This window comes from Accipiter gentilis, chromosome 23, assembly GCF_929443795.1.
Source record: "Accipiter gentilis chromosome 23, bAccGen1.1, whole genome shotgun sequence".
Classification (NCBI taxonomy): domain Eukaryota; kingdom Metazoa; phylum Chordata; class Aves; order Accipitriformes; family Accipitridae; genus Astur; species Astur gentilis.
Window position 1 is genome coordinate 25,359,565 of NC_064902.1, and position 22,006 is coordinate 25,381,570.

The 22,006-nt window shown below is 44.9% G+C and overlaps 2 long non-coding RNA genes across 5 annotated transcripts; one reads left to right on the plus strand and one right to left on the minus strand.

The window, feature by feature from the left end:
- Window positions 1–914: 914 nt before the first annotated feature.
- On the plus strand, window positions 915–13,953 carry LOC126049696 (uncharacterized). 4 transcript variants are annotated; one of them, XR_007509290.1, is made up of 12 exons: window positions 915–1,976; window positions 2,224–2,279; window positions 2,368–2,408; window positions 2,504–2,540; window positions 2,678–2,725; window positions 3,954–4,016; window positions 4,868–5,003; window positions 5,817–8,627; window positions 9,305–9,839; window positions 10,844–11,020; window positions 11,584–11,830; window positions 13,856–13,953. It is a non-coding gene; the product is annotated as an uncharacterized LOC126049696 (long non-coding RNA). The 4 variants fall into 4 exon arrangements; XR_007509289.1 differs by having other exon boundaries at window positions 5,817–8,118; window positions 8,296–8,627; window positions 9,305–11,020; XR_007509288.1 differs by having other exon boundaries at window positions 5,817–5,984; window positions 7,903–8,627; window positions 9,305–11,020.
- Window positions 13,954–14,846: 893 nt separating this feature from the next.
- Window positions 14,847–18,590, minus strand: LOC126049697 (uncharacterized). The gene is made up of 2 exons (XR_007509291.1): window positions 18,150–18,590; window positions 14,847–17,857 (listed from the first exon to the last, which is right to left on the minus strand). It is a non-coding gene; the product is annotated as an uncharacterized LOC126049697 (long non-coding RNA).
- Between the last annotated feature and the right edge of the window lie 3,416 nt (window positions 18,591–22,006).

Here is a 22,006-nt window from a genome sequence, read left to right on the forward strand (position 1 = left end):
AACCGAGGGCAGGAGGTGTCAGGAAGCAGTGGGGTTCCTTTCCTGACAGTTGAGGAGAAGAAAAGGGGTTTCTTAAGTTTTGGGACTGCTGGGGAAAGGGAGGAGGGTTCACCAGCCCTTCTCAGAGGAGTTTTGCACTTGGATTTGAATGTCATAGAATCGTAGAATGGTTTGGGTTGGAAGGCACCATAAAGATCCTCTAGTTCCAACCCCCCCAGGGACACCTTCCGTGAGACCAGGTTGCTCAAAGCCCATCTGACCTGGCCTTGAATGCTTCCAGGGAGGGGAGCATCCGCAGGTTCTCTGGGCAACGCGTTCAGTGCCTTGTTACCCCTAGTGAGAAACGTCTTCCTAACGCCTAAACTGAATGTACCCTCTTTAGGACTAAAGCCGTTACCGCCTTGTCCTATGGCTGTACACCGTTGTAAAAAGTCCCTCTGCAGGTTTCTTGTAGGCACCCTTTACGTACCATGAAGTCTGCTATAAGGTCTCCTGAAAAGCTGCATGCCGGTGAGCGGTCCGAGGTGAGGCGGTTGTCGGCCGGGTCAGTGTTGAATAGCAAAGTATTATGGGGCTGCTTGGATAAGCACTTACCTTCTGTTCTGGAGGCGCTGTGCGGGCCACCTTTGGAATTGGATGAGCGTTTGAGGTGAGCTGTGGATTAGTGAGGAGGAGCATGGGGCCGATGACTTCCCATGAGTGCCATGCTAACTTGGTGTCTCTTGGTACCTTAGGTAGCATGAGTGACGATGGCTGCAGGGTCTGAGTCCACAATGAGCGGGGAAATGAACACGGTGGCACTTGTGAGGAGGGGGGAGTTGGGGAAGTAGTTGGCATTGGCCAGCGGGATGCTTACTCCCTTTTCTGGTTTGTTTGTTTGTTTATTTTTTTGTTTTTTCATTGCAGATGTTGAAGAGCAATGTGTCCCCTTGAGGAACATCCCAGTTAGCCCGTGTGGTTTTGTGGAGGATGGCTTTGGACACTCGGCCCTCTGAAAGCTAAGTTGAGGGACCCAGGCTGGGGAGAGGCTGGGAGGAAGGGACAAAGCTGGGAATTGCAGGGAGGGGTTTTAAAGTTAGCGCGGGAGAGAGGGCTGTCCCAAAGCAGTCAGTTGCCTTTGCGCAGGTGAAGGGAGCGGGTTGCTTTTCAGCACAAGACCCATGCGTGCCGGGCAGGGCAGTTCCAGCCCATGTCTGCGGTGGCGTGTAGTTTGTGTAGGCTGTCTTGTGCGCTTAGACCTTCCTCAAGTTTTGATGTCTTGCCGAGACAACTTGCCGAGAGTTTTCTCTCTGAATCATGTTGTCTGTAGTGTTCTGTCTTGTGGTGTTTTGTGCACAGGTGTGTTTGGCTTGGAGCTGCCCTGCCCAGTGCTGTAGAGTCAGGGGTAGGTGGAACAGCGATAAGAGTCTATGGGTGAAATGTTGTTTTGCCTTAATTGTTTAGGCAAGGGTTGTAAAGTCATCTGGGATCGAGTAGGCATTCGTGGGCTGTGTGGACAGCCATGTTGAGATTTTTTTAATGGAAATGATTGTAGGCTTGTGGCAGAGGCTGTCGAGGGGTGGTGAAGCGGATTTGAGTCTCTAAGGTGTTGAGGCTTGCATGTGATGGGCTTAAAGTTTGGCCCTGATTTTTTTGTTTGTTTTTTTTTTTTTAAAAATGGCTGGTTGTAGCTGGAGTACTGGTATTCCTAGATGGAATGAAGGTCTCTGGAGTTGTTAGGCTCTTAGTCTGCATGCAGGCTGACTCGTTCAATATGGGGTTTTATTCCGATGCGGAGTGACAAGATGAGTGCCCCAGAGCGACGGAGGAGGGGAGCGGAGCGGAGTGCTGTAAAGAGGTGGATCTGTGAGTGGAGTCAGAGGGAAGATGCGGCTGGTGGCTCTATGACTAGCTGATAGGGTTCTTTTTTCTTTTATTTTGAAGGTGCGAAGCAAGGAGCGAAGCGGGCCATTGGTACTGGAGGTGTCTTGTGCAAGGTGAGCTGTGACTGGCTGGGTTAAAGGAACTGTTCCTTTGGAGGCGTCGCATTGTTGGTAAACTTGGAAGCATCCCTTGTCGTTTGTTTTTTGCAGGCGGTACGCGTGCCTTGACGTGGCAAGCTCTTCATGACAGAGTGGGGTGGTCGAGCGGCCAAGGGAAAGGAGAGCGAGTTGGGAATTGGTGCGGGCAGGCTGAGGTTTCGGGCGGCCTCTTAGCACGCGTCTTCTGCTTTGGTTTCTGCAGGTGGCGCATGCAGCCTCAGAGGGGTGAAGTTGCAGGCCAACGAGCAGTCTGAGAAGGTGAGGTGGGTGGTTGTGGGCTGGACCGGTGTTGAATATCAAAGTATTAGGTGGTTGCTCGGTTAAGCATTTACCTTCTGTTTTGCAGGTGCTGTGTGGGCCACCTTTGGAATGGGATGAGCGTTTGAGGTAAGCTGTGGATTAGGGAGGAGGAGAATAGGACTGGTAACTTCTCGTGAGTGCCATGCTAATTTTGTGTGTCTTGCTACCTTCGGTACCATGAGTGATGACGGCTGCAGGGTCTCAGTCTGGAATGAGCAGGTAAGCATAACGCTGTGGTGTGTGTGATGAAGTGGGGTTTTGGGAAAGTAGCTGGTGTTGGCTGATGGGTTACTTACTGCCTCTTCTGATTGTGTTGTTGGTGTGTGTTTTTTTTTTTTTTACTGTCTTCACTGCAGATGATGAAGAGGAACCTGGTGACTGCTGGATGGTCCCAGTTAGCCCATGTGAGTTGTGCGGAGGCTGGATTCGTACTCTCGGCCCTCTGAAAGTTAAGTTGAGGGACGCGGGCTGGGGAGCAGCTGAGAGGGAGGGACAGAGCTGGGAAGTGCCGGGAGGGGTTTCAAAGTTAGAGTAGGAGGGCAGGAACCGTCCTGTGTGGGCAGGGGAAGGGAGGGGGTTGCTTTTCAGCCTGAGACCAGCGCGGGCCGGGCAGTTCTGGCCTGTGTCTGTGGTGGTGTGTAGTTTGTGTAGTGTGTCTTGTGTGCCTTGGACCTTGTTCGGGTCTTGACGCCATCATCAGTCTTTGCGCTCAGGGAGCGTGGTGTGTGCTTTGGGAGCAGTCCCTAGGGTCTCGAATGCCCTTACTCATCGGCACTGTGCCAATCGGGTGCCGCTTTTCTTGCGCTCGGAGGTCGAAAGTGTGGATCGGTGTCGGAAGGTTCCCGCTGGTTCTCTTTTGCGGCACTCTTCTGGGCTGCTTTGGCATTTCTGCTCTCTAGGCATGTGTTGTCTCGGAATGGGAGTTCTTCCCTGCACCTTGACGTTCCTAGGTCTTGATGACAGGCTTCTTGCGTGTCCCTGATCTTGGTTTTGATGGTACTACCTTGTAACGGGCCGTTCCTTTTGCCTCTTCTTCTTTGGGGCTGTCGTAGAGCCTCCTGGCTTTGTGGTCTTGGCCGCTGTAGGACATCTTGCTGGCTGGCAACTCCCATCCAGGAATCATTCTTCTTGCTGAGATGTTTCTCTCTCTTTGAATCGCCTTGTTGGTACCGTTCTGTGTTGTGCGTATGGGTGTGTTTGGCTTGGAGCTGCTCTGTCTGGGGATCTAAAGTCAAGGGTAGATGGAACAGCAATAGGAGCCTATGGGTGAAATGTTGATTTGCCTTGATTGTTTGGGCAAGGGTTGTGAAGTCATCTGAGATTGTGTAGACATCAGTGGGCTTTGTGGACAGCCACGTTGATAGTGTTGTACAGAGGTGATTGGAGCTATGTGGCATGGGCTGCTGAGGGGTAGTGAAGCAGATTTGAGTCTCTAAGGTCTTAGGTCTTGCATGGGATGGGCTTAAAGTTTTGGCCTTTTCCTATTTTTTTCTTTTTCTAACATGGCAGGCTATAGTTGCACTCCAGATGGTCTTCGTAGATGGAGTCAGGACCTCTGGAATTGTTCATCTCCTGCTCTGCATCCAGGTGACTCGTTCAATATGGTTTTTTTTGGTTTTGTTTTTTTTTCAGATGCGAAGGGACGTGCTGCATGCCACAGAGCGATGGGGGAAGGCAGCAGAGCGCTGTAAGGAGGTTGGTCTGTGAGTGGACTCAGAAGGAAGATGTGGCCGGTGGCTCTATGAGACTGCTTTGCTTTTGCTGTTTTTTTGCAGTTTTCTTGCATTGTATTGGTCTGTATTGCCTTTGCCTTGTGTTGTTTTGTTGTGTATTTGTATTGACTGTCATGTGAGACTGTCTTGCATTGCCTGGCCCTGCATTGTGTTTTGTATTGCAGTGCTCTGTACTTGTATGGATTGCCACCTGAGACTGCCTTGCCTTCTATGGTCCTGTATTGGTTTTGTATTGTTCTGGTCTGTACTTGTATTGACTGTCACGTGAGAGTCTCTTGCATTGGCCCTGTTCTGTTTTGACTGGTATGGCAGTGCTCTGAGTTGTTTTGCCTTGACCGAGGTAAGAGTACTGCCTTGTATGGCATTATATTTGCATGTGAATTACATGGCTCTATGTTCATGTGTGTCTTGTATGGCATTGTAGAGGCAGCGTCAAAGGTTTAATGACTTTGGGCTCTTTGCATGCAAAGAGTTGAGGGGATCGCAATTGGGCTGTGAACTAGCATTGAGTAAGGCAGGAACTGGGCAATGGTGTTCATCTTGTTTATGTGGATGCTTTGTGGCAGGCCTCTAGAACTGGTCAAGGCCTTGAGGTCTGAGTAGCCGCGTGATGGGTCTTGGAGCGATCGGTAACTTTGGGAGAGCTCTGTGTTTGTGACGCTCTGTTTTTTTCAAGTGCCATGGAAGACACTGGCTGTGAGGATGTGTTATTTTTGGAATAGGTGGGAAGCAGGGTAGGGGAGCGGTGGAGGACTTGACTTCTCTCTCAAGGATGAAGCGTCTGTTGACAAGCTTTGTGTGTTGTTTTTGCAGGTGTTGACAGGGCACAAGAGGTGCTTGAAGGAACCTTGCGTTTAGGTGACATGGCTGCTACGGAGGTTGGACTGTGACACGTGGCACTGTGAAAGCTCAGTATCGGGTTGAACGTGCACGGATGGTGGAGATGATGGTGCGTATTGAAACGTTGGTGTAACGGAAGGGCAGTTTGTGGGGAGGTTGGTTGGAAGGAGGTTGGGCTGGGGCCCAGGTTTTTGCAGGTAGGGCGATTTTTGAGGCCCCTGCTGCCGCAGGCACAGGGTGACGGCCTCTCCAGGCCTGTGGGCGGTAGGATAGATGAGTTGAGAGTGAGGGCTGGCATGCATGCCGTCTGAATGAGTGGTGTGTTGTGAATGTGTCTAACCTTGTAGGGTTATGTGGTTTAGACTTTTTGGGTTTTTTTTCCCATTCAGGTTGGATGTAGAGTTGAGATGTTTTTCAGGGAATTAGGAAAAAACCCCAAAAACTTAGAATAAAAAACCCCAGTTGGGATCTGGGTTGGTTTTTGGTGTCCTCCCCTGCCCCACTTTTTTTTCTTTTCCCTGGTCCCAGCTGCTCCATGAGGCAATGCTGATTGCCAATGTTTGGACTGGGGTCTGCCTTGGGCCCGGGCTTTCAAAGGCAGGGTGATTTTTTTTTTTTTTTGTTGTTTTTTTTCAAGGTTCCCAGGAACAGCGTTCCCGTGCAGCTCTCCCCTGGAATGTGGTAATTGCCAGTCAGCGCAGGGAAATATGTTGTCCAGTGGATGGTCTTTGGAAGACAGTTGAGGATTTTGTGGGCGAAGGGTGGGGGGAGTTGGACTAGATGGCCAGCATGGAGTAGGCCAGGGTTGTGAAGTGCGTGAGTGTAACTGTATTTGTCTGTGGTGGGTTTGTAAAAAAATATTTGGGTGCTCTTTGTAGTTTGTGACGTAATGAAATTTTTCAATTTCTGTTTTTGTGTCGAGGTGTGGAAATGGACAGTCTGTCAAGATGAGCGGAGCTCCCTTGTTTGCTGCCCGGGAACGGGGATCGTGCAGGTAATGTCACCTCAGGGAGTAAAGCTTCTGGATGTGCAGCGACGGATGTAATGGGAGCGAGGAATGTGGAAAAGACCAGTCCGTAGAGCATTGCAGGTACTGAATAGTGGCATTTCTTCTTCAGGTAATGCTAGATTTTTTGGAGTTTAAATGTATTTGTAAAAATAATGATTAAAAGAGGACTAGAACTAATAGTGTCAAATATTTGACGAGTGAGGCCGTAAAGTCTTTTCTATATATTGTACAAAAAGAAGGTTGTAGAATTGGACTTTAAATACTGACATAGCTGAAAGTATGTGGAATGAGTAATGGACCAAATGAAGCACTAAGAACAAAATGAAAGAAAGACAGGTAATTAGGTGTCCTTGGCGGAATCCCAGTACTAATGGCAATCACAAAGGCAAGTGCAGAGCGAAGCACGTGCCCATAGGTAAACTTAGCTGTAGAAGTGAGTGAAAGTGTCTGTTGGAATTAGGCATCCAAGGGCGAGTTGTAGATACCTTGAGGTAAATGTAGCTGCTGCTGGGTTAATGGAAAGGGGGTGCATTGCTGGCTCTAGTGATTGCACAACTTTGAAATTGGAGCTGTAGCTCCATAACCGTGAAATGGGCTCGGGCACGGTGCGGCGCCGAAATGGGCTCGGGCGATGTGTTACTTTTCTTAAAGGGGCTGAGGTACTGTGTAATCCTGAAACAAGCTTGATGAGTGGATAAGATGTGTGTAATAGGTGAGGGTTTTTTTATTCGGTATTTCACTGTCCCTGTTGTCCTTCCTGTTTTTCTCTTTCCCTGACCCTTTGTGGTGCTTCCTACTCTTTTTATTCATGTTTTCTCTCTCTCTCTCCAACCTCCTGTGCTTTTCATAGTCCCTCTCTATCTCTTGTCATTATTCTCATCTGATGCTTTGTGTTACTTCCTGTCCCGTCATATCATGTTGTATCTGTTCCTCCTGTTTTTTTCTCCATCTGTCCAGCTCCCTGTCCCTTTTTTCTTCTATTGCTGTCCCTCTGTGCTGCTTCCTCTTCCCATCTTTTCTGTATTTCTCTCTGTTCCCTTCCCTCTTCCATCCTTTCTAACTGCATCCCCCTCTTCAAGCTAGCTGTCCCTTCTCTTTTCTCTCTTCCTCCATATCTCTCTCACAGCCTATCAATCACAGTTGCTTTTTCCTCCAGTGCTGTCCTGCTCTGTCCCTTGTTTCTCACTGTCGTTCTGTCATGCTCCCTGTGTCTTCACTGAACTCCTCCAGCTCTGTCCTGTAGCCTATCATTATTTTTTTTCTTCTGCCATCCCTTTGTCCTTCTTCCCGTCTTTGTGTCTCTCTCCCTTTGTTCTCCCTCCCTTCCTTTTTTCCTTTCTTGCTACATCTCTGTTCTGTACCACAAAAGCACGGAGGGTGTTTAGTAACAGAGAAGAATGATATAGGCAAGGGCAAAGGAAATCAATGGCTGTTATTCGGGAAGAAAGAGGAAGAGGGCCTAGACGAGACTTGCCCCGACTGGGCAAGGATCAATGCGCTTTGTGTAAGAAATTCAGTCATTGGAAAAGGGAATGCCCAAGGAAGAAGGAGCATCAGAGGGCTCAAACAGGAAGAACGGTAGCCTCTGTGAAGGGAGACTGACAAGAACCTGGGGAATCTACCCTAGCGGATCCACTGGTTATAATTAAGCTAGGGAAAACACAACAAGAGGTAGAATTTTTGGTAGATACAGGAGCAACATACTCTGTTTTGAATCAGGCTTTGATGCCCCTGGGAAATGATTATGTCACGGCGAAAGGGGCGACTGGCCAAAGTGAAAAGGCATAGTTTTGTAAACCTTTAGAATATAAATTAGGAAAACAGTGGGGCATTCATAAATTTTTATATATGCCCAACTCCCCGAAGGCACTTTTGGGAAGGGACTTGTTGGAATGATTGGGAGCAAAAATTGTATTCAAGAAGGGAGAAATTACTCTGGAGGTAAAAGATCAGCAAAATATTCAAATATTGAGCCTAACCTTAACCAGTCTCCCCCTAGAAGGAAGCATTAACGAGGACATCTTAAAGCAAGTGTACCCGGGGGTATGGGCTACCGATGCACCTGGAAGAGCAAAAAGTGCTCCACCTGTTGAAGTTAGGATCAAGGAAGGCCAAAAGCCGGTAAGAATTAAACAATATCCCCTAAAGAAGGAAGACAGAGAAGGAATCCAGCCGGTGATAGAAAAATTTTTGCAGTTGGGACTATTAAAAGAGTGTGAGTCTGAATTCAATCCCCCTATATTACCTGTTTGGAAGCCCGATGGGTCATATCAGGTGGCCCAAGACTTACGGGCGGTGAATAAGATAACTGAAGATCTTTACCCGGTAGCGGCTAACCCATATACCCTGTTAAGCGTACTAACACCTGAATTGACTTGGTTTCGTGTTTTAGATTTGAAGGATGCTTTCGTCTGCCTCCCTCTCCATGAAGCCAGGCAAAACTTACTTGCATTTGAATGGGAAAACCCCAAAAGCAGTCGAAAGACCCAGCTCACTTGGACGGCCTTGCCACAAGGATTTAAGAATAGGCCTACCGTTTTTGGCAATTGGTTTGCGAAAGACTTGGAATCTTGGGAAGCCCCGTCTGAGGAGGGGAAGCTGTTGCAGTATGTGGATGATATCCCGATCACCACCAAAACAGAGAAAGATTGTATGACGTGGGCGACGAGCCTGTTGAATTTCCTGGGACTTCAGGGGTACCGGGTATCCAAGAAAAAGGCACAGGTAATGCAAGGCAAAGTGAATTATTTGGGCTATGAAATTAGTGCGGGACAAAGAACTTTGGGACAGGCCCGTAAAGAGGCAATATGTCAAACTGGGAGGCCTCAGACAGTAGAAGAGTTATGGACTTCTCTGGGAATGACAGGGTGGTGCCGATCGTGGATCGATAATTATGGATTGCTTGTTAAACCACTGTATGCGTTGACAGCCACTGAGCAGAAACACCTTGAGTGGAATAAGGAGACCGAATGAGCCTTTGAGCTACTGAAAAAGGCTTTGATGTCGGCTCCGGCCTTAGGACTCCCAGATGCGAGTAAGCCGTTTCTTCTTTACTCCCATGAGAAGCAGGGCATTGCCCTGGGAATATTAGCACAAAACCTGGGCCCGTCTCGACGGGCAGTTGCCTACCTCTCTAAGCAGTTAGACACGACTGCAAAAGGTTGGCCTGGATGCCTGCGGGCGGTTGCGGCTGTGATACTAAATACACAGGAAGCCCGAAAGTTTACTCTGGGCCAGAAGATTACTGTTCTGGTGTCTCACGCAGTATCAGCAGTACCGGAAGCAAAAGGCAGACACTGTCTCTCTCCACAGAGATTCCTGAGATATCAAGCTATATTGGTAGAGCAGGATGACGTGGAGATTGTAGTCGCTAACATTGTTAACCCAGCTTCTTTTCTCAGCGGGAACACAGGAGAACTGGTACATCGTGACCGTTTGGAAACCATCGAAGCAACATACGCCAGTCGCCCAGACCTGAAAGACAGCCCCATGGAAAACGGGGAAACTCGCTTCACAGACGGAAGCAGTTACATCCTAAACGGTAATTGACACGTGGGATACGCCGTCACCGCCAGCCAAGAGGTAACAGAATCGGGGGCTTTGCCCACGAACACCTCCGCACAGAAGGCAGAAATAATTGCTCTTAGCCGCGCCCTGGAATTGGCCCAGGGCAAAGTTGTGAACATTTATACAGACTCAAAATATGCCTTTGGAGTTGTACACGCACATGGAGCAATTTGGAAGGAGAGAGGACTAGTGAGTTCTCAAGGGAAAAATATCAGACATGCAGAAGAAATTCTGAAGTGACTGGAAGCTGTCCAGCTCCCTAAGAAAGTGGCAATTATGCATATTAAGGCACACCAGAAAGCGAGCTCAGATTTGGAAAAAGGGAACGAGCTGGCGGACAGAGAGGTGAAACAAGTGGCCAAAACACAGGTAAAACCAGAAGGCGCCTTAATTCCTGATAGGCAGATTTCCCTAGAAGGTAAGCCAGAATACACTAAGGAAGATCAAAAGCTCATTACAGGTTTAGAAGGGTCATATAATGAAGAAGGGTGGGCTCATACCCCACAGGGAAAGCTAATTGTTCCCTGTTGCTTAGTATGGCATTTGATACGGGAGGAACATAGGAAAAGACATTGGGGAACAGAAGCTCTGTATAATCATTTGATAGGAGAAATTGTGGCTAGGAATTTATACACCACGGTGAGACAGCGTGATCACACGATAGTGTGATCTTTGCCTCCAGACTAATCCTAAAAACACCCCCAAGCTGGAAATGGGCCAGACTGGAAAAGGAAATGGGCCTGGACAACAATGGCAAATTGATTTTACAGACCTTCCAAGAAAAGGGGGGGTATCGATATCTATTGGTATTAACTGATACCTTTTCAGGTTGGCCAGAAGCATTCCCAACAAGAACGGCTAAAGCTCGGGAGGTAACTAAAATACCGGTACAAGAGATAATACCATGTTTTGGGGTTCCAGCAACTGTATCCTCTGACAGAGGACCACATTTTGTCTCAAAAATAGTACAACAAATTAGCCGCCACTTGGGTATAGATTGGCAGCTTCATATTCCATATCACCCCCAGTCGAGCGGTCAAGTGGAAAAAATGAACCCCTTAAACAGCAAATTGTGAAATTAGGACAAGAAGCAAATTTGACATGGCCTCAGTATCTCCCTTTAAGCCCTTCTGCGTATACAAACGAGACCAAGGGCGAAAGGAGGACTGAGCCCCTTTGAAATTCTGTATGGACAACCCTATGGGATACAGAGAGGGGTGTCTGTACAAGCGGGGGATGAAATTATGACTTCTTGCATGGTGGCGTTAGGTAAGCAACTTAATAAAATCAGGAAGCATGCGGTAGGGTCTCGAGGGAGAGGTTTGGATGGGCCTGTGCATAATATACAACCAGGAGATTATGTGTATATAAAGTCTCTTACAGAAAAAACTCTGGAGCTGCCGTGGGAAGGACCATTTCAAGTACTACTTGCCTCCTTCACCACGATTAAGATCAAGGAACGGAACACCTGAATCCATCACGCTAGGGTGAAGAAGGCACCCAAAGGACAATGGACTTCACAAGAAAAAGGACCTTTGAAGCCCAAATTGGTGAGACGTTGATTGTTACGTTCCCGAGTTGGACCTTGTCCAAAGGGCAGGCTTGGGATCGAAATACTTGTTTAAATATGACAGAGAGTATCTCGATGGTACTAAATTGTTGGGAATTGGCTTGATGAAGAAGGACATGGGTCTATAGAAATGTTGTGCGAGCAGAGTTCTGTGTGAAAGAATGTCAGTTTGAGCAACAAGACTAGGCCTTGGCTGAAAATAGCTGGCTTTGCTGATATCAGGAGAAAAACAACAGCTGGTCTTGCTGTTATCAGGAGAAAGACAGGGACGGTGTGACCTTGGCATAACTTCATAAGTAACTTTTGAAGAAGTTCCCATGAGAAAGTTACGGAACATGCATAGCTGCAAATCACAAGTGGGTGTGTTTTAGTAATGAATAAACATTAGCAATGTACCAATCATATTAGGACTAGTAGGCATAATTATTGCAAACTGTATAAATATGAGCTATCTGTGCAAATAAAGTTGAATCACTTCTATCACTCATATTGGGTCGACTTATGTGCATTCCTCTGCTGCTTCAACAAATGGCGCCCGAACAGGGACAGAAGAAAGGGGAATTGGAGCGACGGACACTGAGAAGCACCGGTAGCAGCGACTGGGGGGAAAAGATTAACCGAACGCTGATCGTCTTGGTTGGTGTGTTGACTCTCGTGCCTGGACCGTCCAAAAGGGGTTCACCATCAGCGAGGGCTACTGGAAAAAGGCTGCAAAGACTTTTTAACCGAGGTGCCTTAATCAAGGTAGCACCCAGGAGTATCAAGAAGCCGGCCGGCAATGGATCAAGAGGTAGCCCTAAAATTATTACTGTGCTTTTTAGAAAAGCGGAGGGTAAATTGCGGTAAGCAAGTTTTGGGATTAGTTGCTTTAGGTCGTGTTAAGGGATGCTTTAAGAATCCGGATTTATTATTTGAGGAGAGTGAATGGTGTAGATTAGGAGACGTATTATGGGATATGGTAATTGACGATGATAAATCAGCTAAAAAACTAATGAAGCAAGGACAGAAACCTTTCAATTAGTGTGGGTACAGCTTTTGAGCTTAGTACCTGGAATGCTATCGGAATCTCCCTATGGGATGAAATTAGTAATGGGTCTAAAGAAGTTAAAGGTCTTGCAACTTTATGGAAATCGATTAAGACAACTCTGTAAGAAATGAAAGCAGATCGCAAAGCGTCTGCGTCTGCTTTTGCTGCTCTCTCTCTCTCCAACCGCAAGCGAAAGGGAAAAGCGGGGAGAAAAACATAATGCAGCGAGAGAGACTTTTTGGAGCTTGTTCGCCTGCTCTTGTGCCCTTGACTTCTGCTCCACTCCCTGGGACTGCCGATATTAATCAGCCATCTGACAGTTCCCAAGCCTCCCTAACCGTACGATTAAAGGAAACCCTACAGAATCAGGGAGTGAGTAAAAATCTGCCTACAAAAAAAACAGCCCCCGATACCACCGTTCAACATGAACAAATTATACCTAGCATACACCCTGATTCAAATAATGCAAACAAGGATTTGGTTACTCTAATAATAGAACAAAAAGAGACAACATTAGAATTGTTAAAGGAAATGCAGAAAAGAGACGGGGAAACCAACAGCACCCGTGATAGACACGGAGCCGCTTGTAATAGCCGCTGCAGAAGAAAGGCAGAGACATTGGAGGGGTGTAATAAAAGACGCCATTATAGAAGGGACTATGCTTCAAGCATTCCCAGTTATTGCATCAAATGGACAGAAAAAATGGGAGGCGTTTGACTGGAAGGTTATTGAGAAATTAAGGAATGCTGTGAGTCAGTACGGAATCAAATCTGCGTTAACTCACCAAATACTGCAATTCATTTTTTCTGCTGATACGCTGATACCTCAAGATATTAAACAGCTAGCACAGTTGATTTTGACACCCGCCCAAATGTTAGTGTTTTTCCGGCAGTGGGAGACGTTCTGTGATAGGGAACAAGCAACATCACGACAACAAACAGATCCCCTATGGGGAGTAACCATGCAGATGCCAATGGGTACCAGACCCTTCGCATCAGGGAATGCTCAGTTACAATGTATCGCTGAGGTTCATCATCTATCACAGATCTTGGCGTATCAAGCTTTTCTTACCGTACCAGACAATATGTACAGCCGTGCTTTTACCCAGGTGAAACAGGAGAATACAATTTACGACCACCCTGACATGAACGAGGGCATAAAAGAAAACATGTTCAAAATACTCGCTTTTGAAAATGCTACTGAAAAGACACACAAAGCGTTGTGTAATTTGCTGAGAAATGCAGACGTCATTGATATGATAGAATATGTGGATCGATCAGTGGACTCACAGAAAGTAGCCTACGCTGCCACAGCTCTCCAAGGAGCTACAAAGAAACACGAGGCCAGTAAGACACCCTTGGTCAAGTGTTCTAACTGTGGCAAACGTGGACACATTAGGAGCAAATGTACAGGTACTGTTAACAGTAAGTGCTGCAACAAGTGTAAGAAAGATAACCATACCACCGAGAATACAGGAAGAAGGGAAACTTTACACCGACCGCGGAGACCCCTCGTGTGATGACACAAATGCAAGGGGCTTGAGCTGCCAGCCCTCAGGCAGCCTCGCAACCACCAGATCCGCCACCGCAGGAAGCTCTGGAGTGGATGCGGAAACCGCAGTCAACATAAAGGGACCATTGGGGTTTGGACTTAGTGCATTTTTAATGGGGCAATCTTCAACAGCTCTAGAAGGAATTCTGGTGCTCCCAGGGCTTATTGATGCAGATTATTGTGGGACTGTGAAAATTATGATTCATGTTGTAATCCCTCCTGTTTCTATTCCTAAAGGTACCAGAATAGCACAATTAGTTCCATTCAGGTCGTGCATTCTGAACCCAGGTGAGGTACAACGTGGAGATGGTGGATTCGGCTCCACAGGGAAACCGCAGGTATACTTTGCCATGGACACAACAAGAGGTAAACCAGAAAAGGTAGGGCAATTGGAAGGGCCCGATGGAGTTGTCGTCAAGAAACCGATGACAATCAATACAGGAGCTGATGTTACGATTATTTCACGATGCATTTGGCCTCCATCGTGGCCATCGATCAATCCAAATTTTGGTATTGCTGGGATAGGGGGCACACAAGCCACCTTAGTAAGTCAGCTACTGATTACATTTGTGTTCCCCGATGGTGAACGCATTACAACGTGTCCGTATGTCATGACTACCCCAACTGAATTGTTTGGCCTCATAGGCCGTGATTTATTGAGCCAAATGAAGGCAATGTTAGTGATGCATCCTTTTTAGGAGCGGTCACTGAGGGGTAGCCAATCCTGAAAATTAGCTGGAAAACAGATGAGCTTGTCTGGATTGATCAGTAGCCACTAAATTCTGAAAGGCTGCTAAAAATACAAGGGTTAGTTGAGGACCAATTGAGAGCGGGACATGTTGTTCCTTCTACTAGTCCATGGAATACAGCAATATTTACCATTCCCAAGAAAAGTGGGAAATGGAGACTGTTACATGATCTCAGAGCTGTGAATGCGGTGATGGACAGTATGGGAGCCCTGCAGCCAGGTTTGCCATCTCCAGTTATGCTTCCAGAAGAATAGGATTTGTTAATTATAAATCTAAAAGATTGTACCCAGATGGCGCTGAACGGTTCGCCTTTTCGGTACCATCGATTAACAAGGCAGAACCCTATAAGAGATACCATTGGGTCGTGTTACCGCAATGAATGCGCAATTCCCCCACGATGTGTCAGGTGTATGTGGCCTGGGCATCAGAGCCTGTAAGAAAGCAGTTTCCTCAGTGTCATAAATTGCGACCACAAGGGATCATAATCCAATTAAAATTTTATTAATTATAGCAAGTAGAATATGAGCAAATACAGCGCTGGACGGCAGGGGAGTCTGCGCTCCACCAACTGCCGTACTGAGCAGTTCAAACAGTCCCTTTTTATACACCTTTATTTCCGTGTTCGTGAAGTAGTGGAGATACTCTGCGCATGTCTCGGTTGTTGTTAGGGGGTCGTTGTCTGTCTCTTTGAGGCCGAAGTAAGAAGTCTTTCTCCTTTGTCTCATAGTTAATCCCTTACTCATATGTCCTTATATGGGGTTGTCTGTCCTGTTTCTGTCAGTTCCTGGATACCTGGCGGTTATCTTGCACAATGGTAAACGATTGTGGTTATCTTATCTTATCTTACACAGGCGGTGTCTGGTAGCTGTTTGCATGAGCGATTTCCTGACCTTTACATTGAGCTTTACATAAATCCTAATAACAATACCCTAGTCCATAGTTTCTCACAATCCCCCCTTTTTCTTTTTATCCTATTATTGTTTATTAGACGCTTCTTTCATTTTGGGCACTGTAAGCAAATCTTTTTCCACAATCCCAACATTTATCATAACACTCACAAGGTAATACTTCACAATTACAATAGGCATAGTTTTCACGTGGTATAACGCATTCACAACAACTTTCATCTTCATTAATAGATACACTTTTATCTTTTACCTCAGACCTCATAGTTAAAAATAAGCAATTTAGTTATGTCAAACCGTTTTTTAATAAAATGTAAAATATAGCGTAATATACAAGGCCCAAATATAAGTCCTAGAATTAACATAGTAAGCGGTCCTGCTAAAACAGACAACAAAGTGGTTAGCCAAGGTGAAACGTTAAACCAGTTTTTATACTATGACCTGCCCGCTTCACGATTCTTTTTACGTTGATCTAATCTTTTCCGGAGTTCAGACATAGTGTTCTGGACTACTCCCGTACGGTCAGCAAAAGAACAATATTCTTCATTGAGAGTTATATATAACCTTCCTTCTTTTAAGAACAATAGGTTTAATCCTCTTCTATTTTGCAGCACTACTTCTGATAAAGACTTTACTGAAGTGGCTAAATTCTGGATAGATTGTTCTATTTTTGTTAAATCCTCATCTACAGCCATTTGCAAACTTTGTAATTCCTGACCTTTTACTAGGGAGGCTATGCCTGTACCTATTTCAACTTCACCCGCTATCAGCAGTGTAGCTAGGGTTATCACTGTAATTGGTTCTCGTTTTTGTCTATTCAGGTCTCCTTCAAAGTGGCGTAGCACCTCCTCAGAGGTGTGATAGATCACCTGTACGCAAAACTGAGATTGATTAAACACGTTTAGGGATAGGCAAGGTGTTACTCCGATGTCTGAACAAACCCATTTAGCTCCCGGTGTCGGGATAGCCTATTTGTCATTTTGATTTTTGTGTTTTTCTATATCGGTGTTAGTGATTGTTTGGTTGCACAAAGGCTGATACTTTTCGGGCACTGTTTCTATACATTTTCCTTGACCCGTTACTAGTTGAATAGTAATTCTTTGTGTATGATTCTTCTGGTCATTCCATGGACATTCTCGTGGGTTTGAACCATTAGACCATTGAATCTTACCTAGTTTTCCAATTGTCTCAAAATATGGTGGTCTAACATTATAACATAACCAGCATTCCTTAGTTAAATTTGGTTTGCTTTCATTAAGGGCACGATAAGAGGCTTGCATTAGATTCCATAAGGGGTCTTTGGATTCTGACAACTCTAGATCCCTGGATAAGGAGAATTCAGTCACAGTATCATTAGGTGTTTTTGAAAGAGAGTCTGGAGAAGGGATTACAACAATTACGGGGGCAACTTTTTCTTCAGAAGAAGTGGGTGGATTCAGGACCAGATTTGGTCCTATTGACAAACGATCATGAGGAAGTTTTTCTTTAACTATTCTAAAATAACTTCCCCTATCCGTTCCGTGTTCCCAATATCTAATTCCCCAGATACGGCCAATTAACCATGTGTCATCTTGGGGTTTTTTTTATGGTGATTTCAATTCTTTTACAGGACACTTCGACACAGGGTTTTATAGGGTCTTCACTAAAATCATGTGTTGAGGGAGTGTAGCCTGGGGGTCCTCAAGTTACATCTATATATTTATCTCCCTGCGTTTTTCAACTTGAAGCAATAGTTTCACAACCCCAATAGCCACAGTAAAAATGACCTGGATAATTACAATAACTTTTGCCAGGGTTACTTGCTGGACATATATAAAATGCCTTGCATTGGACTTGAAGCATTGCTGCATCTTGGGGGCCCCCTTCTATAGGTATCAGGGAATATAGATGCACGGAGAAGTTCCACTTTCCTGGACCAATCTGAGTTTGAATTAATTTTGATTCTGGTAAATTATATAATTTCCAGGCCATAGGTTCATGAGGGTTTCCATTTGCTTGGGTTATTATTAATAACCAAGCTAATGGTATACCAGGAAAAAGGGTGTCTGTCAATTTTATCAATTTAAGTTTATTTTTACCAGTCCTGGGGAAGTTCGACCATTGTTGCTTTTGCGTCCCATTGTTTTGGTTCTTTTCTCCACAGTTTGTTCCTCCTCTGCCTCGCCCGTCGACTCGGTTGCTTCGAGCCACGGGGTATACCATCTTCTCGGCAGCAAGGGAATTCTTCAGGAGAACAGCTGTTTCGGGCTTTCTGCCTGTTTATATAGGCTTCCCACTTTGCAGCTTTAACTAATGGGGCAAAGCAAGACACAGTTAGTATTCCCCTTCTGTATTTTATAGCCAAGATTTTAGCTACAAAGGGGATTGGTTCGTTGGAATGGTAACAATAATATTGAAGGTTTATTCTTTTGGTAAAAATTTCCCACCATTCATGGGATTCTCAAATAATTTCTTGTTTAGACTCTAATTGTTTTAGTTTTCATTCAGTGAGAGTTCATTGGATTTTCCAACACTGTGTGCAAACTCCTATTGGAGGGTATCCATATTCACAGTGTGTCCACCATTTATTCTGGCATACCTTACACCTGAAACAAGCAAATGGATAACAATTGCAGTTCAAATTATTACACCTAATTTGTATATCTAGAATATTATTTACATTAGTACATTTTCTGTATTTAATATTGTGTGGTTTGCATAAATTTAGCAATTTCTTTTAGTACACTTTGTATGCTTCCATGTATAATAGATAAAAGAAGAAGTAATTATAGCAAATATAAACAGCAATATACACTTTATACTAAAAGGTAATGCGTCAAAATAATCAAATAAAGTCTCTATCATTATGTTATCTTTTCAAGGTTATCTTGGTGTCACCTGGAGTACTGATTACTTTCCAGTGGGGTCTTGTCACTGGGCCTTTAATGCGACTGGCATGAGTCCATCCACGTTTAGCAGTCCGGACAGCTGTTTCTGTTGTAAGCAAAACAAGATAAGGTCCCTCCCAATTGGGTTTTAGGGTTTCTTCTTTCCACGTTTTAACCAATATCCAGTCCCCAGGTTTAAAATTGTGAATTTTTAAGTCCAACGGAGGTCGTTGCACAATCAGTCCATGTTCCCAAAGCTTGTTATGATGTTCTGCTAATTGTGAAACATATTAATTACACAATCTTGAATCAAAACATTTGTTTGTGGACTTTCAATTCTATAGGGCATCCCATACACCATTTTAAATGCTGATATTCTTAAATCTGTTCGGGGTCTGGTTCTTAGAATTAATAGTGTCATAGGTAGGCACTTAATCCATGATAATTTGGTTTCTATCATTAATTTAGTCAAAATACCTTTGATTTCTCCGTTTATTCTTTCAACTTTTCCCGAACTTTGTGGGTGCCATGGCGTATGGTATTCTCACTTAATGTCCAAGCTTTCTGTTAGATTTTTAACAATTTTCGACACAAAGTGTGTTCCTCTGAGTCGATTACCTCGATATTTCCATAAGTAACTCTTTAATACACACTTTCACATTCATTATTGACAAATTAAGTAGTTTTGTGTATATATAAATTTTCATTTGTCTTAAGTTAATAAATTTAATGAAATATTTTTAAAATATGTATTACAACAACTATCAAAGTATTTGGAAAAAGATGCTGTTATAAATACCTGTGAGACAACCTATAACAGTCATATGAATTGGTTTTTACCTTAATCGCTTACAGTCCTTTTTCAAATCAAGTAAGAAGCAAGTAACTAGTTTAAAAGTTATACATTTTTAACAACTTGAAATTAGTATTACTTTTCAGATAGTTTAGTAAAGTCTTTGAATTTTGCCTATAAACACAATTAGGTATTAACACAGGACTGTGTAGTGTTTATATTCTTATTAACCTGCTAACAGGAATAGTTTATTGGCAACTTTAAATATTCAGAGGTAAAACACAATTCCTTGTCACAGAAGTTTTACAGCAGAGTAACATATTTTACTCTTAGAACTATTATATAGGAACATAAAGAAGATTACTATGTTACTTTTGGTGATCTGAGTCCTCAGGGCTGTTTTCTGGGTCTCTCTATTTGACAAATTATTTTCTCTGAGTCTTTTTTTTTTTTTTTTTTTTTTTGAGGCTTAATACAGGTGTGTGTATTAATGCCCTTTTTATTTTCTGTAATTTTTAATCATCTTTTGTAGACCATTTAAGTTGGTTATTAGTTAATTTCACCTTTTCACTGTAGTTTTTAAGTCATGGTTTACAATATCTTAGTAATCCCAATATTTGTCGAATTTTCTTTTTAGTTTGTGGGGGTTTTACAATTTCATAGTCGGTTGTTTTTTTTTTTGGTTCCTTTTTTTTTTAGTTTCTCTTGTTATTAATAGATCATCCACATAATGTAATAACTTGACTTCTCTGGGTAGAAATGAATTCTTGTAAAATTTTCTCTAAAGTTTGTCCAAATAGATTTGGTGACTCTGTGAACCTTTGTGGTAGCACAGTCCATTTGAATTGTTGTTATTGATAGCGATACAGCAGTCGCACAGAAAGCCCCACTCTCTTTGGCTGTTTACAGAGTTGACTTTCATTACAGCCCCGTGGCGCGAGGAGAGGCGGTGGCCGTTGCCGGGGGCGGGGGGGGGACTGCTGCTGCTGCTGTAACAAAGGACGTTGTCCGCTGCCACTGCAGCGCCGGCTCCACCGCGACCGCACGGAGCCGGACTCCTCTCCCTGACCTTAAACGCTCAAGTTCAGTTTCAAAACCAAACCCCTTCTTAACAAACCGTATTCCGCCCCAGGGAGCCAGAGTAAATCACCAAGGGCCTCAAGAGGTTTCCTTTTTGCACCTATAATATTCACGGTGTTCCCAGCAAGGGTGTAGCCGGAGGGCAGCCCTTGAACGGTGGATCCTTCGGCCCCTGCATCCACCAAAAACTGCACTCCCTCCCGTTGGGGACTCAACTTCAATTCCACTCGGGGCTCTGTAGATGTTCCAGTCCCCAATAAGCAGAGCCCTTGACTCCCCCATTCACCTCCAAACATTTGTTCATCCTACTGTTTCCTTCCACAACTCTGCTTCAAGTGTCCTCTCTTCTCACAACAATAGCATTCAACTCCTGCTTCTTTACTTTCCAGTCCAATTGGCTTTCCTCATCTCTACGTACATACACCCTCTGAGTCTCTCTCAACAACTCCTCTAACCCTTTGTCCTGCCAGTCTTCTAACTTTTCAATTTTCTTTCTGATATCTTCCCATGATTTTGCCACAAACTGAGTTTTGAGGAGCGCTTGCCCTAAAGGGTCGTCTGGATTTACCCCAGAGTATAGCTGAAGGGCTTTCCTCAGTCGTTCTAGCCACTCAGTAGGGCTCTCATCTTTCTTTTGCATTTCATTAAATGCTTTATTGATATTCTGGCCACGGGGTACTGCTTCTCTAATCCCCTGAATTACTATAGTTCTCAGGTCCTGCATATGAGTTCTATGCACAGGATCCTGATTATCCCAATTAGGTCTTTGGAGTGGCCATTTAATATCTGCTTGGGGTCCCTGGGCATGCTGAGCATCCCACAGTCTCATTCCTGCTCGTCTAATCATATCTCTTTCCTCGGTAGTAAATAATTGACCAAGGATAGATTGCATCTCATCCCAAGTATAAAGGTTTGGTCCCAAAAATTGATCTAATCTTTCTGCCACTCCAAGTGGGTCCTCAATTAAGTTTCCCATCTCGGTTCTTTTAAAATCTCGTAGATCAACCGAGCTTAGGGGTACAGAAATATATCCAATCACAGGTTGAGGTCCCCCCATGGGCATTTCCCTCAGAGGATACATCTGAGCTGCCTCTTTTTGACTTCTAGTCACGCGTTTAGGAGGAGGGGGGGACCCTTGTTCCGACTCTGGTGGGGGAGTGGGCGCTCTGGGGACCTCTGGAGGGGCTGCGGGAGCAGGAGGAGGAATGTAAGGGGGGGGGGGGTTAGAAGGGTTTTGTCTAACTCCTCCTTCTTTTTCTTTTGTTTAGTTTTTATTTCATTCAGTGGGTAAAGTCTAGCTCCCGGTCTTTCTAGCCACACTTCCGCATAATGACTCTCCTCCGGGTTAAGGGGTTTTTTATTATTAACCCAGAGGTTTAATTGCTGTTTTACCCAATCCTCTTCTGACCCATAGACTGGCCAAAAGACATTTTTAGAAATCTTCTTCCCTCCCCATATCTTAGTACAATATTCTATCATTTTCTGCTTATCTTTCCTTAGGGTTGCAGGGAAATATCTCCAATTGTCTAAGATATATGCCAGAGGGGTATTCTTAGGTACAGTGGGTACCCTTCCCATGGGAGTCGAAGGCTTGCTGCCCTTCGCCCCCATCTTCTGGATTATCCACACACACACACTCACTCGCTCCCCTTGTTCCTGGCCCAGTCCCTCGCGGGAGATGGGAAACGCAGTACTTAAGAGTCCACACTCGCTTGGTTCAGTATATCGAACCTCTCATTTGTTATAATCCAGGAAACCCAATCCCGCCCGAACGGCAAACCCGCGAACAAATTCGCAATATACTTACGCGTCCTGCGTCTTTGTCCGGACTCCCGTGCACAGAATTTTTATGGGATTTTACCGGTCTCTCCTTTGCTCACTATTCTAGAATTTAGGTTCGTCGGTAAGGTTGAGGTAGGCTGTCGGTCACGGGGCCGCGGATTGCCGCGGGGCGCCTCCCCGGAGGACAGAAGCCCACCGTTCCTTATCCGAGT